Genomic DNA, 15,448 nt, shown 5'->3' with positions numbered 1-15,448 from the left:
GGAAGTTCTGACTGGAATCTAGCTCGTACATATGGATTGTGGAAATAAAGGAGGACGTGGAAAGCTTGCCATATTTTATTTCAAGTTAATACTAAAGCTGCCAGACTTAATACAACTTTTCTTTTAATCTTTATGGATCACATATTTTCTGAAAATTACATGATAAAACAAGTTTTGGTTTGTTCCATGTGTCCATTTTCAACAAATAGATTTCAAAATTGTATTTTTTAAAAAGAATATAAACACACACTTTAAAAAACACACACTTTTAAGACAATGCAGGTACTGTCTGAATATAATATTTTAAGATAATGCAATACCTATCATGTTCCTCTCCTTTTTAGAGGCAGCCATGTTCCACTTTTATCTGTCTCTTCTGTCATTTACCTCCCTATTTCTAAATAATTTATACTGTCATCTCTTGATTTGCCAATAGATGTTGTGCTCTGACTACCTGTTGCTTCAGATTAGGATTTAGCTGTTTCATGCCAAGCAACTTCTCCTTCCAACACAGCACTTTCACAGTTTAGGAGCTAAGTAAGTGACTATGCCAATAGCAATGACAACAGAGCCAATAGTGTACTATTCTTGTTTTCTTCCTTATAAAACCTTGTATCTATTTACTTAGTTTGTTATGCACCTATCCTGATATTTTTCTACAACTGGTCTATCAAATGACTATCATGTTTATTTTCCAAATGATCAATCAATTCCAATTTTCCCCTGAAAACAATTCCTCCAGAAATTCATTGTTCTACTGTTTCAGTGGAGATGAGTTGCTCTATGGATCCGCTGCTCAAGTGTCATCCTGGGACACTCCTTTTTTTTTTTTTTTTTTTTTGATGGAGTCTCTCTCTGTTGCCCAGGCTAGAATGCAACGGTGTGATCTCAGCTCACTGCAACCTCTGCCTCCCGGGTTCAAGTGATTCTCCTGCCTCAGCCTCCCAAGTAGCTGGGATTACAGGCATGCGCTACCACGTCCAGCTAATTTTGTATTTTTAGTAGAGACGGGGTTTCTCCATGTTGGTCAGGCTGGTCTAGAACTCCTGACCTCAGGTGATCCACCTGCCTCGGCCTCCCAAAGTGCTGGGATTACAGGCATGAGCCACCATGCCCAGCCTGGGACACTCCTTAATCTGTAGTGTGAGAACCCCCATTTCTGTGTTTTGTGCCTTCTTTCTTGGTTTACTGCTTCATTTTCCATGGCACACGTTTTAGTAACAGCCCAAGAAAGGGTACAGAAGGTAAAAATTTGAGTTATTACATACTTGAATATGTCTTTATTCAACTTTTACTTTTAATAGAGAGTTTGACCAAGTGTAGAATTCTAACCAGAATTTCTTCATTCATAATTTTATAGAAATTGCTTTTCACTTATTTATTTTAATTTTCTAATTAAAAAAATTTTTAGGCCATGCACAGTGGCTTGCACCTGTAATCCCAGCACTTTGGGAGGCCAAGGCAGGAGGATCACTTGAGTCCAGGAGTTCAAGATCAGCATGGGCAATGAAGCTAGACCCCATCTCCACAAAAAATACAAAAACTAACCAGGCATACTGGTGTGCACCTGTAGTCCCGGCTACCCAGGGGGCTGAGGTGAGGAGATTGCCTGACCCCAGGGAGGTCAAGGCTGCAGTGAGTCAAGATCATGACACTGCACTCCAGCCTGGGCTACATAGCAAAACCTTGTCTCTAAAAAAAATTAATTAAATTTTTAAAAACAAGTTCTTACTCTGTCACACCAGCTGGAGTGTAGTGACATGGTCGTAGCTCTCTGCAGCCTCAAAATCCTGGACTCAAGTGATCCTCCTGACTCAACTTCTCAAGTAGCTGGGATTACAGGCAAAAATTGCTCTTTTATCTTCTAGCTTCCAGTGTTACTATTGAGAATGTCACTTAATTTTGCTGTGCTTCAGTTTCCTCATCTATAAAATGGAGATTATAATAGTAATTACCTCACTAATATGTCTGAACCACTTAGAACATTACCAGGCACTTATTAAATTCTCAATTATTATTCAATCTTATTATTTATTTTTTAAACTGGATTAATCTCAGAATGTTCTTTTTTTTTTTTTTTCCTGTTGCACATCTCTTCATCTTTTGTCCTATTTTGGAGGATATTTTCTTGCTTTACTTTCTACTGCAGTTGTTACCTCAAAAAATGATGAGTTCATGTCCTTTGTAGGGACATGGATGAAATTGGAAATCATCATTCTCAGTAAACTATCGCAAGGACAAAAAAACAAACACCGCATGTTCTCACTCATAGATGGGAATTGAACAATGAGAACACATGGACACAGGAAGGGGAACATCACACTCTGGGGACTGTTGTGGGGTGGGGGGAGCGGGGAGGGATAGCATTAGGAGATATACCTAATGCTAAATGGCGAGTTAATGGGTGCAGCACACCAGCATGGCACATGTATACATATGTAACTAACCTGCACATTGTGCACATGTACCCTAAAACTTAAAGTATAATAATAATAAAAATAAAATAAAATAAATAAATAAAGAACTCATTTCATGCTGTCTGTTATAAATAGAATTTAGTGATTATGTCACAGTCGCACTAACTTTTTCTATCTTTTGCGAGTATTTACTTCCTGTAGGGCTTTCTTTGCCTCCTGCCTTGTCTTTGCTTTCTCTAGCTCCCCTTCTCATGTATTTGTTTTCGTCCCATCACGTTAGAGGCTTTCATCAACTGTCTGCAAACCTTTTCCTCTCCTTTCATAAGTAGGAATGAGGTAATAGAAACCTCAGCAGAAACTCTATATGTGGGTGAGAAAAGTGTGCTTGCTCACTGGTGGGTTTGCTGTATGGTGATCAGACGAAGGCTCATTTTTTCATGGGAACATACCTCAAATGTCAGAAGCTAGATGTCTTTTCTTTGGGGCTTGTCAGTTTCTCATGAGAAATATCTTATAATCTCTTGCCTGAGGAGGCATTCACTTGGCTGCCAGTGTTTTGGAAGTAGTTCAGGGGAAGAGGTCTGGATGAGTAACTGCTTAGGATGCAATCTTTCACACTCTTTTCTTTCCTGCAGGTGCCTTATTCCTGCCCTTCTTTGTGCCTGCTGGACAAGCCTCCCTCCTCTTTCTCATGCTGACTGTGAGGAGTGGGACAGGGCACCTGAGACTCCAGCAACTCCAAATGCCAACATTGACCGGCCTCTTGCTTTTAGCTGCTCACCTCTCCCTCACCCTTCCGGGATCCTGGGGCCCCTCATCAGCATTTTCTTCTAGTGATCTCTGTCATCTCCAAGGCCCAGACCACTCTAGGGTTTTGTAGGGAATTGGGCTCTTTCTGTACTGACCACTATGGCCATATTAGAGTGTAGCTTTCACTGTTCTGTTAAACTAGTTTTCACTCCTCCATCGACCCTCTCTATTCTTCAGAATTGTGTTGAAATATAGCTTTTGCTGATGACTCCTCCCCTATCTTCTTTGCCCCTTCGGATTTATCCCTTTATGTTCTTTTACTATCCTTTTTAGGGAAGAATGAAGATAAATACGTGTGTTTAATCCTTTAATCTGTAGTCCATTTCCAAAATTATACAAAAGCTTTTACCGAACTGTCCCAAATTGTTTGTGCAAAGAAACCCAGTGTTTATGGTTAAACCATTCCTTTTGTTGGTTTATGATAGTCAAGAATCTTTTCTTCTTCTTTGGTATCTAATAACTCAACTTTGTTCAGATAGCTTGTTGTCCCCCTACTGGCTAACTACTGCTGTATTCATTTGTTACATTAGCAAAGGAAAATGTTTGAAAGGACCATTTTAAATTGTCAACCATGAAATTACCTGTTACCCAAATATTTTGATTCCTTTGGCAGAAGAGTAGTATATAAATATGAAAGTTTCTGCCATGCTCACCATAAGACTCTACTACTCTCTCTCCAAATATCTTTATTCATAAACACTTAAGTACAGCAGTGGTTCCCAAAGTGTGGTCCCTGGATGGACTGTCAACATCAGATCCCCTGGGAACTTGTTAGGCATGCAGATTCACCAACTCACTCCAGACCCATGGAATCAGAAATTCAAAGAACCTGTGTTTCTAACAAGCCTATAGGTGGTTCTGATGCATCTTAAAATTTGAGAAACACAGTACAGTATTCTGACAGCATAAAGTTGCACACCCTTAGCCATTGAAGACCATCATCCTAGATTATGCTGAACATGCAGTTTTGCAACAGACAGCCATAGAGTAAATGATGGATTTCACCTTTGTGGATTCTTCCAGTCTCATCCTAGTGATTATTTATTTAATGGTTGGCCGCTGTCCTTAGTTGGAGCAGTTAGCTCCTCAAAATAATGATCCTGGAATCTGCTGCAGTATGCATCATGAACTTGGAAGTTTCAGCACAGTTTAGAGTTTGATGGTTATTTGAGGAGGCAGCAACAAAGCAAATGTTCATATAAAAATTGGTAACAAGATAGTGCTGTTTCTAATGAAATTATTTATGAGGTAAAAATTCTAATTAAATTCCTGGGGAAAAATAGTGTTATTTTGATTATCATTTAAGTAATGGTCTTTAGCATCTATTAAGATGGCTAATCTCATTTTCTTATTGTAAAAAGTATTTAGAATTTGATGCTAAATTGTCATTTCATTATGATGAACCTCTTATTATAGTGAGACTTCAGGAAAAGGATGCCATTCTATGGCATCTGGGCAGAAGAATTCAGTTGTGGTTTTTTTTATTTTTGTTTTTGTTTTTGTTTTTCTGAGACGGAGTCTTGCTCTGTTGCCCAGGCTGGAGTGCAGTGGTGTGATCTCTGCTCACTGCAACCTCCATTTCCCAGGTTCAAGTGATTCTTCTGCCTCAGTCTCCTGAGTAGCTGTGCCCACCACCAGGTGCCTGCCACCACGCCCGGCTAATTTTTGTATTTTTAGTAGAGACGGGGTTTCACCATGTTGGCCAGGCTGATCTGGAACTCCTGGCCTCAAATGATCCACCCACCTTGGCCTTCCAAAGTGCTGGAATTACAGGCATGAGCCACCGTGCCCAGCCAGAATCCAGTTTTAAAAGGCTGCAGATCTAGTTGAACAAGTCTGCCTGCTGACCATCTTCCGCCATGTCATCATATGTGGGGCCAGTATAGCAGATCTGCCATTGAATCTGTTGTGAAGCCATGACAGGTACTATCTCCTCCTAGGTTGTTTTGCACTATAAAAACACTAATTTATTAAATTGGCTATTATCCCCAAGAAGGAACCTGGAGAAGAATAAAATGTACCTGGATGCCTGAATTTGAAATCCACCTAAGGATGTATAACTTAACCAACTGAACATTCAATGGCAGTTGCCTAGCAGTTTGGAGCCTCTTTTTCAGCCAGCAGCCAGCTGAGGTTTGTATATTTATTAAGGATAGCAAGTGTTTCTGTTGCTGGAACTGGCCATAGGTAACCCTTTCACAGAAAGCACTGCCCTGTTAAAACAGCATTGAGCATATGTATTTAACTCTATTCCTTCATCTGTTTTTTTTGTTTGTTTGTTTGTTTGTTTTTAATTTTAAGACAAGGAGTCACTCTATAACCTAGGCTAGAGTGCAGTGGTACAATCCTAGCTCACTGCAGGCTGCCCCAATCTCCTGGGCTCAAGCAGTGCTTGGCCTCTCAAAGTGTTGGGATTATAGGTGTGAGCCACCACATCCTGGCCCTCTAGTCCTTCCTGAATCCTCAGTGATAGAAGAGTAAGGAAGGATATGAAAGTATTAAAGATGACAACAAAATTGGGAAATTGGAAAGTGACCGAAGGAGTAGAAACTGATTTAGCAGAGTTGAGACAGATGAGCTTAATCATCTGTAGACACTGAGGATCATGACCATTTAGCCTGTAGAACATCAGAAAGGCCTAGAACAGGGGTGTCCAATCTTTTGGCTGCTTTGGGCCGAATTAGAAGAAAAATTGTCTTGGGCCACACATAAAATACACTAACACTAACGATAGCTGATGAGCTTAAAAAAAAAAAAATCTCATAACATTTTAAGAAAGTTTGCAAATTTGTGTCGGGCTGCATTCAAAGCCATCCTGGGCCACATGTGGCCCACAGGCCAAGGGCTGGACAAGCTTGGCCTAGAAAATCAAGTGTCTGATTATCATTGAAGGTGGGACTGAGTGATAGGGCTGATGCCAGAGGGATTGATTCAAAAGCTTGATACAAAGCTGTTAGGCCCCTAGGCCCCCACCTCCACCCAGTGCAAGTAAGCTCCCATCCATATTAGTTTTCCAGGCTGCCATAACAAAATACCACAGATGGTGTGGTTTAAATAACAAAAGTTTATTTTCTCACAGCTCTGGAGGATAGAAGTCCAAGATCAAGGTGCCAGCAGAGCTACTTTCTTTGAAGGCCTCTCTCCTTGGCTTGCAGACAGTCATCTTACCGGGTCCTTACATGGTCATTTCACTGTGAGCCCACATGTCTGTGTTCTAATCTCCTTTTCTTATAAACATATGGGATTAGGGCCCACCCATTTGACTCCATCTTACCTTATTTACTTCTTTAAAGGCCCTATCTCCAAATACACTCACATTCTGAGGTATGAGGGGGTTAGGACTTCAACACTTAAATTTGGTTAGGGAGATACAATTCAGCCCAAAACTCCATCCCTCCTCCATGCTAGCAGGAGACAGAGTGTACTGTAGTGAAATTGAACCAGGAGGACTTCCCACTTGGGTACATCAGGGGAACTATAAGGAGAGAGCCACTGGACCTACAAGAAGGAGAGCAAGTGAAAGATCATATGCTAATCAGTGAGATATCATCTCATAGTTTCCTCCACCCAGCTTAGTAAGCCAGGAGCCAAGTTTATACCACCACCACCCATGCCTCTCCCCCAAGGCAAGAGATCAGAGGATGTTTCTTTAAATAAATTGTAAGGTCCTAGAAAAAGATCTACAGATGTGAATGTGTAGGTGTTCCCCAATCCGGAAGAAGGAAGGGAGGAAGGGAGGAAGGGAGGAAGGAAGGACGGGAAGGAGGGAAGGAGGGAGGGAGGGAGAGAGAGAAAAGAAAGGAAGGAACCGGGTGCAGTGGCTCATGCCTGTAATCTCAGCACCTTGGGAGGCCGAGGCGGGCAGGTCACCTGAGGTCAGGAGTTAGAGACCAGCCTTACCAACATGGAGAAACTCTGTCTCTACCAAAAATACAAAATTAGCCAGGCGTGGTGGTACATGCCTATAATCCCAGCTACTTGGGGGGCTGAGGCAGGAGAATCACTTGAATCAGAGATGCGGAGGTTGTTGTGAGCTGAGATCGCACCATTGCACTCCAGCCTGGGCAACAAGAGCGAAACTCTGTCTCAAAAAAAAAAATAAATAAATAAGGAAAGGAAAGAGAAAAAAAGGAAAAAAGATGCTTGCTGTCTACCATATCTCCCTTCAAAAAAGTTGTTCAGTTCCACCCTCACAGAGAGCCTCTAATGAGCTTTTTATACCACACTTAAATATAAACATGAGGTCAGAGATCATCAGTGTTTGGGAAAAGCCTCCAAAAGGAAGTACAAGCACCAGAACAAAAGTCTAACTAAAAGAATAACTTTGAGAAAAACTGATAGTACAGGGATGGGATAAAGAGTATATAATTAATACGTAAACAAATAATGCACCCGTGAAACAAGAACAATGTACTATTTAAGAGCAACAAAGGGCCAGGCGCAGTGGGTCACGCCTGTAATCCCAGCACTTTGGGAGGCCGAGGTGGGCAGATCACTTGAGGCCAGGAGTTTGAGGCCAGCCTGGCCAACATGGTGAAACCCCATCTGTTCAAAATATACAAAATGTAGCTGGGCATGGTGGCAGGCCCCTGCAATCCAGCTACTTGGGAGGCTGAGGCAGGAGAATTGTTTGAATGCAGGAGGCGGAGGTTGCAGTGAGCCCAGATCGTACCACTGCACTCCAGCCTGGGTGACAGAGTAAGACTCTGTCTCAAAAAACTAAAAATGAAGGCCGGGCGTGGTGGCTTGCAATCCCAGCACTTTGGGAGGCCGAGGCGGGCAGATCACCTGAGGTCGGAAGTTCTAGACCAGCCTGACCAACATGGAGAAACCCCGTCTCTACTAAAAATACAAAAAATTAGCCAGATGTGGTGGCGCATGCCTGTAATCCCAGCTACTTGGGAGGCTGAAGCAGGAGAATTGCTTGAACCCGGGGCGGAGGTTGTGGTGAGCTGAAATCATGCCATTGCACTCCAGCCTGGGCAACAAGAGCGAAACACGGTCTCAAAATAAATAAATAAATAAATAAGAAAATAAATAAATAAATAAGAAAATAAATAAATAAAAGCAACAAAAACAAATATTAGAGAGTCAAAAGAGCTTCTGAACATTAAAAATAGGAAAGCTGAAATAGAATCTTTAATGGGATGTTTAAAGACAGAATCTAGGAAATCTCTCAGAAAGTAAAACAAAAAGACAGCAAAATGGACAATAAAAAGAAAAGAAAAGTGTACAGTCAATTAAGAAACAATAGTATGTGGCTAACAGATGTTTCAGAAAGAGTAGAAAAAAATAATGGGGAGAAAATTATTAGAGAAAAGATAAAATATTTTTAAGAACTAAATAAAGCATTATGTTTCTTATTGATAGGACCCACTTAATGCTCAGCCCAGTGAATTCTGAAAGGCATAAATTGAGGCGATTATTAAATTTCTTGACTGAACTTTCCAGAGAGTAAAAATAAAATGAAATAAGCAAAGAAAAACTGCTTGCACATGAAGGGTCAAGAATCAGAATATATTAGACTTTTTAGTCTAATACTAAATATATTTAGTCTAATACTGCCAGCTTGAAGAGATTAGAAAAATGCCTTTAAATACTGGATTCTATGCCTAGACAAGTTATCAGTGAAGTATAAAAGTAGAATAAAATTTAATTTCAGAAGCGCAAGGTGTCAAAAATTGCCTGTCATGCACTCTTTCTCAGAAAGGTATTGAATGATATCCTTCGTTAAAACATGGGAAAACACCAAAAAAAGGAATAGTCCTAAGACTCAGAAAACAGAGTAGACAACAGAAAAAGAGGAAGGGCCGGGCATGGTGGCTCACACCTGTAATCCTAGCACTTTGGGATACCAAAGTGGGTGGATCACTTGAGGCCAAGAGTTTGAGGCTGCATCTTGAAACTGGTGATACCCCATCTCTGTTAGCCAGGCGTGGTGGTACACACCTATAATCCCAGCTACTTGGGAGGCTGAGGCATGAGAATCGCTTGAACCCAGGAGGCAGAGGCTGCAGTGAGCTGAGATTGTGCCGCTGCACTCCAGCCTGCACAACAGAGTGAGACCCTGTCTCAAAAAAAAAAAAGAGGAAAATCAGAGAATGATGGCTTTGTAGCCAGCTTAGAGAGTCTCCAGCCTGCACAACAGAGTGAGACCCTGTCTCAAAAAAAAAAAAAAAAGGAAAATCAGAGAATGATAGCTTTGTAGCCAGCTTAGAGAGTAACTAAACTTCTCCTTTAACAGAGGTCTCTGGATGAAATAGAGGGGGAGAATCCAACTACTAAATTTAAGATTGTAGGAAATTATATTGATAGTCTTTGTGAGTGCAGAAAGTATTAGCAATAGGTACAGAGAAAACGGAGGAGATATTTAGCATTCAGTAGCTCCAGGAGAAAAAAAAAGTACAAGAATGGAAATATAATCATATTAATCTTAATACATACTTGGCTCAACTGAATAATATTCATATGGTCATAGTAATAGAATTACTCAATGACAATTTGCTAAAATTGGTGATAAAACTCAATTGGAAAGATAAAGGGAGAAAGGTATTGAAGTTGTATGGATAAAAAGGAAGTGGAGGGTTGTGGAAGAGTTAAACCAGCTGCCATAGTAGTAAGTCCATAGTTGCTGCCTGCAATTTATAAATCATGAACTAGCAGCATTAGTGTTAGTTAGGAATGTGTTGGGCTGCTAGTAAATCAAGGCTAAGGGTTTTTTAGAAAAATAGAATTTAGTTTTTCTCACTTAAATAGATAATGGTCTCAAAGTTAGCAACACTGGCTTCGGACCTGATGTTCAGTGACATCAATTCCGGTATCTCCAAGATTCTCTTGACCTTTTCCTTGTGGGCAGGAGATAATCCCTTCAACTGTAACCATTACATCTGTGTTTAAGGCAGCAAGGAGGGAGGAGTGATGCTAGCCTCAGCTACGGTATTCATTAAAAAAAAGCAATACCAGCATTGATATTAGAAGCTTCCAACATGCCTTCATCTGATGTCCCATTGGCCAGGACTGGATCACACAGTCACCCCGATCTGCAAGAGTGGCTGGAAGAGTGGATATCAAGCTTTTCCAAGCCCTAAGGCAGGCTAGAAAGAAGGAATTGGAAATGTGTTCTGGGTTAGCAAATCAGCGTATTATTTGGAAATGCAGGAGTAAATGTTAGAATTTTTAAGAGAAAGTTCAAATGATGAAAAAGAATTGCTGCCAAGCACAGTGGCTCACACCTGTCATCCCAGCACTTTGGGAGGCCAAGGTGGAAGGATTGTTTGAGCCCAGAAGTTCAAGACCAGCCTGGGCAACATGGGGAAACCCTGTCTCTACAAAAAAAATACAAACCATTAGCCAGGCATGGTGACATGCATCTGTAGTCCCAGGCAAAGGTGGGAAGATTGAAGAAGAAAGAAAGAAAGAAAGAGAGAGAGAGAGAAAGAAAGAAAGAAAGAAAGAAAGAAAGAAAGAAAGAAAGAAAGAAAGAAAGAAAAGAAAGGAAAGGAAGGAAGGAAGGAAGGAAGGAAGGAAGAAAGAGAGAAAAAGAAAGAAAGAATTGCCTCCAAGGAGCAGGACTGGCAAGTGGATAGGAGTGAGGCATGCATTATAAACAACATTATTTTCATATTATTAATCAATGTAATCACTTGTCTTTTAAACTACATATATAGTTTTATATACCTGTATAGTTTATAAACACATATATACATATACACACACTTTTAATCAAGATAAAGTTAATTTAAGAAATTAAAGTACAAATTGCAAACATACCATCCACTCTTTTGCCCATTTACAGATCTGTCTCCTCAAAACTCTTGCTTTCTTTCCTCCTTCACCCAACTAGCTCCCAACCTTCCTTCACGTCAGTGTTCAATCATCTCTTCCTCAGGGAAACTTCTTTGACTCTCCCAGATGAGAGATAGGTATTTTGGAAAGATATATCTCTCCATAATTTATGTATGGAGCAACATCTTTCTTCTTGAATTACAGTTGTAATTTAACATTTACTTGTGTGGTCTTTGATCACCAACCATCTCCCACTACTAGACTCTAAGCTCCATGAAGGCAACTAACATGCCTATTATTGGTTCACCATCATCTCCCCAGTGCATAGCTGGCAGGTAGTAAATATTTGATGAATAAATAAGTGACAAACACTCTCAATTACAAGCACCCTTCCCATTCTACAACTAGTCCATGGATGGGGAACTTCAACTGAGTGAGGCATCACATTGAGCACCTTCATCAGCATTGTCGAGCAAATAAATTCCAGAAGCGTTTATGGAGCCTCTGCTATACTCCAGGTGAACTGGCTTCCTCATCTAAATCTCAACAGTACTCTATGAGATGGTAATTATAAAAGTTAAGGATGCTTTCTGCAGCAAACCAAAGAGCAGCCAGCTAGTAGGGCTAGTAGGGCCTTTGCCAAGACTGTTTAACTTCTCTTGCACGACAAGAGATCTGGAGCCTGGGACAGAGGGAGGCAATTGCTGACATTAGATCAACAACTCCATAATTCACAGCTCTGAATCAGTGTTTTTGCACTAGTCTACTACTGTTCATGGTAGAAAATATCATGTCCTTGCATAATCAAGTTTAAAGGCATAAAGAAGGTAGACAGTGCAGGATGAACATTTTATCTGAAAGCTCTCATCAGACTTCCACTTGTATCTCATTGGCCAGAATTGGGTCACATGACAAGAATGGTTCAGGAACTGGAAGCACTGTCCATGAGATAAAAAAAAATCTCCACCCAATAGTTGAACAAATCAGGGTTATCTTAGCAAAAAAGAAGTGAGAGACAGGTGTTTAACAGGGCCAGGCATGGTGGCTCATGCCTGTAATCCCAGCACCCTGGGAGGTCGAGGCGGGTGGATCACTTGAGGTCAGTAGTTTGAGACCAGCCTGGTCAATGTGGTGAAACCCCATCTCTACTAAAAATACAAAAAATTAGTCAGGTGTTCACGCCTGTAGTCCCAGCTACTTAGGAGGTTGAGGCAGGGAGAATAACTTGAACCCCGGAGGCAGAGGTTGCAGTAAGCTGAGATCACACCACTGCACTCCAGCCTGGGTGACAGAGTGAGACTCTATCTCAAAAAACAAAACAAAAACAAAAGCAAACCAACAGCGGCTGAGCACAGTCTGTAATCCCAGCACTTTGGGAGGCCAAGGTAGGAGGATCACTTGAGGCCAGGAGTTTGAAACCATCATGAGCAACACAGCAAGATCTCTGTTTCTACTAAAAATAAATTAAAAAAAAAAAAAAATCAGCCAGGCATGGTGATGCATGCCTATAATCCCAGCTACCCAGGAGGCTGAGGAGGGAGGATTGCTTGAGCTCTGCAGTGAGCTGTGATCACACCATTGCACTCTAGCCTGGGCAACAGAGCAAGACCCCACCTCAAAAAACTATGTATAATAAAATGAAATAATGTTTAAAAACCCAACAGTGATACCACAACATTAATAGTTTCATAGTACAGATAATAAATTTGACTTTCACTTTGGATAATGTAAGTAGCAGAGCTACAATTCAAATCTAGATCTGCCCTTTTTCTTTTTTTTTTTTCTTTTCAGATGGAGTCTCTGTCTGTCGCCCAGTCTGGAGTGCAGTAGTGCGATCTCAGCTCACTGCAAGCTCCGCCTCCCAGGTTCACGCCATTCTCCTGCCTCAGCTTCCCGAGTAGCTGGGACTACAGGCACCCGCCACCACACCCAGCTAATTTTTTTTGTATTTTTAGTAGGGGTTTCACCGTGTTAGCCAGGATGGTCTCAATCTCCTGACCTCATGATTCACCTGCCTGGGCCTCCCAAAGTGCTGGGATTACAGGCGTGAGCCACCGCGCCCAGCCTAGATCTGCCCTTTTTCAAAGCCTATACCACAGCACCTCCTACACTTAAATATGAAGTTGTTCCTGTTCCTGTATACAGATGTGGTAGATTGAGTCAGGAACGGCTTCAGAGAGGAAAAATACTTGAGGCAAGGTCTTGAAGGAAATAACACAAACTGGGTGGATGGAGAGAATGAGAGGATGGTTGTGGGAGGTTGTCTTGACTTTCACTCTGCGTAAAAATGTTTTTTATGTATCCTATTGATCATCAGAGCATCTCTCTCTATTTTGGGGATTATTATTATTGCTTTGATGGTCTAAATGAACTGTAAATAAACTGAGATGAGATAACATTTATCCAAGGGAAAATGCCAAAATGAGAACCCAGAGACCGTGGCTGGGCCCACAGCAGAACAGAATGCTCCGTCTGAGATTTTTAATGAAACATGCTTATTGTTGATGCCTCAACATCTTGGAAGTGTCTCAAACTGGAAAAACGTATTCAAATAACCTAATATCATGAAACTTCCTCCACCCTATTTGAAAACCTTCAGCAATTCCTCAGTACACATGTGGCAACCTAACATACCAGTTGCAACCTTCCTCTAACCCCAATTGCCTGAACCCATCCCCAGTGGTCTTCCACATAAGAAGAAATGAGGTGGGTGTAGCCTTATATGGGGTCTGCAGAGCTACAGACTGAAGAGAATCATTCTTGTCCAAGCCTTGGGACCCCTTCCCAACCCTTCCTTGTCCCAATCACAGATTTAACCACCTAAGCCATGTCTAAACATTTGGAGAGCAGGTCAAAAATACCAGAAAGGACATTTGGAGGGAAAACTTAAGGAGGCTGAAAAGAGATATCAAAATAGAACCAGGCCATCCTGGGCTGCAGTGAGCTGTGATCACACCACAGCACTCCAGCCTGGGTACTGGAGGGAGACACTGTTGGAAAAAAAAAAAAAGAAAGAAAAGAAAAGAAAGAAGAAGAAGAGGAAGAAGAAGAGGAGGAAGAAGAGGAGGAGGAGGAAGAAGAAGAAGGAGGAAGAGGAGGAGGAGGAGGAACAGGAAGAGGAGGAGAAAAGAAAAGAAAAGAAAAAAGAAAACTGGACCTGGAATCTAGGATCTCAAGCCAAGAGATGTGAATGAGTGAAAACCAAATGGAGCATAAGATTCAGACAGTGAAAAACCTAGGACAATCATCTGCAGCATTTGCTGATGGGATAATTTGCTTTTATTGTCTGACCTGGTCCTAGCATGGCCCCTCCCTCCCCTGCATAATGTGGTGTCAGCTCTTCCTATGTGGTCCTGGCAAAAAGCCCTGACATTTCTCAGGGTACTACAGAGATATCAGACAGGCCTCTGTGACAGTTTCTGGTTCATGCCCTTCTCAGTATACTAGGTTTTGGAGACAACCAGAGCACAGTACATTTCCACTGTACTTTATCTGTCTCTAGTTGCAGAGATCCGGGCAGAGATATTTGTGGGGTGGGGAGTAGGACATGGCTAGATCTAGGTGTTCCAGCCCAGTTGGTGGGGGGGGGGTCTTGTCATGTGTTCGGGCATTAGCAGCAGAAGACAAGTGAAGGAGGCGTCTGAGGCCATGACTGGTCCCACGTAGTAGATTTCCAGGTTGGGAGACAGCAAATTTGCCAGGAAGAGAGCCCTAATTCAGTGTTACCTAATTCAGGCATCCTCTCTAATTCTTAGGCAGTTGGCCTTTCAGTCATGAGAGAAGATCTCTCAGAGTGACCTACAGCTCCTTCTGTCTCCTGCCTGGATGTCAGATGTTAGAGATGCACTAAAGTCTTGCTACTTAAAGTGCAGCGGCAGACCAGTTTGCTGTTGGAATAACCTGGTAGCTGGTTAGAAGTACAGAATCTCAGGCTGCACCTCAGACCTCCTGAATCAAACTTGCAGTTTCACAAGATTTGTATGGACATTGAAGTTTGAGAAACACTTGTCTAAGGCTTGGAGATACAGCCATGAGTGGAAGCTGTAGCTTCTGGGGATTCAGGGCAAAGAATGACATGAATTTTTGTAGGTAAATTGTGACCAATGGACCACGTCTATCGTTGTATCAAAGATTACTCTTCAAAAATCAGCTGTGATTATCAATGAATGAAATTAATATGGCAAAGTGTTGATGGGAAACTTTAGAATGAGCTATGAGTTGGTCACCACCTAAACCCGTTGATCAATCTTAACATCACCAGACCTGATGGGCCTCCTGAAGGACCAACATGGCCAAGCCCATGGCATTACCTTTGAGGTGTTCTTGTCTGAAAAATGAAGATGAATTGAATCAAGCCTCCAGAGCTAATGCCTACAGGAAATAAGGGAGATAAGAAATTGAATGACACTCCAAAGAGCCAAAGGAAAACAATCTCC

The 15,448-nt window shown here is 41.6% G+C and overlaps 1 long non-coding RNA gene across 2 annotated transcripts in view; it reads left to right on the top strand.

Moving 5' to 3' along the window:
* LOC134740026 (uncharacterized) overlaps positions 1–15,448 on the top strand; it is an 80,700-nt gene that overhangs the window by 1,239 nt on the left and 64,013 nt on the right. The window contains exon 2 of one of the 2 annotated variants that reach the window (XR_010127265.1): positions 3,053–3,590. The exons of the other annotated variant lie outside the window; for it this stretch is intronic. This is a non-coding gene — a long non-coding RNA (uncharacterized LOC134740026). Of the gene's footprint in view, positions 1–3,052; positions 3,591–15,448 lie in introns of those variants that run through there. 2 annotated transcript variants of the gene reach the window in all.

Source organism: Pongo pygmaeus, chromosome 7 (assembly GCF_028885625.2).
Source record: "Pongo pygmaeus isolate AG05252 chromosome 7, NHGRI_mPonPyg2-v2.0_pri, whole genome shotgun sequence".
Classification (NCBI taxonomy): Eukaryota; Metazoa; Chordata; class Mammalia; order Primates; family Hominidae; genus Pongo; species Pongo pygmaeus.
Note: the sequence above shows the minus strand (reverse complement) of the source record. Positions and strands in the feature narration are given on the sequence as shown.